We start from the raw sequence: 2726 nt of genomic DNA on the forward strand, positions 1-2726 counted from the left end.
AAATATAAATTTAATGAATTGAATGTCAAATTTGCAATTTCAAGGAGATGAAGGTCTAAAGAAAGTGAAATTGGAATTTAGATGTTTATTAGCTATAAAATTGACTCTAACAACTTCAACAATGGTCACTATTAATATTTATCAAGGAATTTCATCCGTTTCTTTTTCTCCTTCTCTCCATTCCTCTAATATTTTCGAAAGACTCTACTCTTCAGCCACTGCCAACGACAAACTCCAGTGAAAATCATGGACGGTGAAAGACTCCTACAACCACTTCTTAATGCATATTATTCATCAATGGTACTTAAGGACTTAAATCTAACTACAAGGGCAAAACAATAATTTCGGCTCAACTGTGATAGAAGCAATTTGTGAAGGGTCAATGCACGTTTGATTGGTTATATCTAATCAGCTATCGAATTTTAGTAGAGTGACCGACAGTTAATGAGAATTAATTAATTTAATTCAAGAGTTTAATTAATTAATCAAATACCACTTCACTTTCAATCTATAGATCCATAAGTTTCCCTCAGTAATTCAACTGGGATTAATGAGAATCTAATTGATTTTGGATTAATTTGAACAGTTCAAATTAATTGAGTGAATTAATTATATATGATATAATTAATATAAAATTAGTTATATATGATATTTGGATTTGATTCAAATATAAATTATATGAATGTGAGTCATGTAAACACTATAGGTTGAACTTAATATGAATTTGATTCATATTAAATATTATAGGTTAAATGAGAGAATATCAAACTACAGATTATATTATATATAATATAAACTATAGGATATATGTTATATTAGATATAACATGTAGTATAATATATGTTATATATAATAAATTAGTTATATATATGTATGTATGTATGTATGTATATATGTATGTATGTATGTATGTATGTATAAATTAAATTAATTTTTTTTTAAGTTTTTAAATTTAAATTAATTAAAGGGAGAGAGTTATTGAAATAACTTTCCTGTCCTTATTCTCCCAAGATATCCCGGAAGTGTACACCTTTTGGAGAGATACGTCTTCTTCCTTGTTCACGCAAATATCACAAGGGTTTTCCTCAATTTTTTTTTAGATTGCACTGCAAATTTTCTTTAAAGAAATCTCTCCTCCATCTCTGCAAAAAATATCAAGAAGCCCACATCTCATGGTTTTGCACCTTATAGAGAATATCGAGGTAATCTAGTGGTGGTGCCCCATTTTGGTTGCTATGTTTTTTTGGGTATTTGTGAGTTCGTGGAAGAAGGAGTTCGTTTGAACAGTTAGTTACAAGAGAAGATTTTGTAAAGTGATTGGTCCTCGAGGATAAGTAAATTCCAATTTCTAATTTCCTCTCTTCTCTAGAAAATAGCATGTTGTAATTTGAATGCATATCATTATTTCCGTCCTCAGAATTTTACGCTTTTGCATAGAAAATAAAATTGGGCCACGATTCGCTTCCGTGTGGATGTTCAAACACCCTTCACTTCCAACATCTAACTTCGCACAACTACCACCTCAAGCAGCAAAAACTTTGATGTTAGGCTATTGTTAGGCTTGTTACTTTTGTTGACATGTCTTGTGTTTGTCATATTAACTGAAGCATTGTTGGTTTGATTAAAGCCTACTGTTTTCTTCTAGTTTGACTGATGTTCCGTTCCAGCTTTTTTTCATAAAGAAAGATCTCTGATTGCATATCAAGCCACGACATGTCAGCTCTCCCTTGGATTGTGGCCACAATGGCATTGTACTCTTCATCAAGTCCTAGTAGCACCTGTGAAACAAGAGCTCTTGGTGGCACTGGACTACCAGCTTGCTCGAGATTGTCAGCATTCATTTTCATGGTTTGAAGGTAATCTTCCATTTTCAAATTACCTTTTCTGGTTGTTTGAAACACGTTTAAGATAGTCTTCTTCAACCCTAGATTGAACACCAAACAGTTGTTGGATGCTGGTCCACAGATCCCTTGCACATTCACATCCCATCACTTGAACGACGACCTCTGGTGTCATGGAGTTATACAGCCAGCCGAGGAGAAGTTAATCTACAGCCATCCATGCTTCATATTGAGGATTTACCTCGGGTGTAGTTGACAAGCTGGAAGCTCCACTATCGGAACTTCCTTCTGCGCTGGGCAGAGTAGCTCCTACTCTAGTCGATCCAATCAACACACTCTCACCAACTGCAGATTGCAAGAACATTGGCGGACATACCTTTTGTCCGGTCAGGTGCCCTTCGAGTCGGTAGTTGCGAAGGATTGGAAACGCCAAGTTTTTCCATACAAGGAAGTTGCTGCAATCGAGTTTGATGGAAGTTACCTGATTAAGAAGTTGGTTTAGAGTTGGGCCGCTGAAGGTGGTTGTGCCGAGGGTGGTTCCCAGATTTCTTTGACCGACGTCGATCATTGTAGCTTTGATACCAGGTTAGAAACCGAAGCTGATGCGATATCAAGCTAACACCGGAAGCTGAAGAGTCTCAGGCTGTTAAATAGGGAGACGAAGAAAGTCGAGGGCCGTTGGTTTAGGGAGACGAAGAGACGGATGATGAAAGGAATCGGCCACCTTGGCTTTTTTCTATTTTTTCCTTATTTTATTCAATATACAGATTGTCCCATTTATACAATTGAATTCCCTATTTTGGGAATTAGGAATAAATCAACAACAAACTAGCTACACATGTGTTGTGACCTAATTGATCCTTTTGTAACTAAAACTATTTTCTT

This window comes from Benincasa hispida, chromosome 3, assembly GCF_009727055.1.
Source record: "Benincasa hispida cultivar B227 chromosome 3, ASM972705v1, whole genome shotgun sequence".
In the NCBI taxonomy this organism is placed as follows: domain Eukaryota; kingdom Viridiplantae; phylum Streptophyta; class Magnoliopsida; order Cucurbitales; family Cucurbitaceae; genus Benincasa; species Benincasa hispida.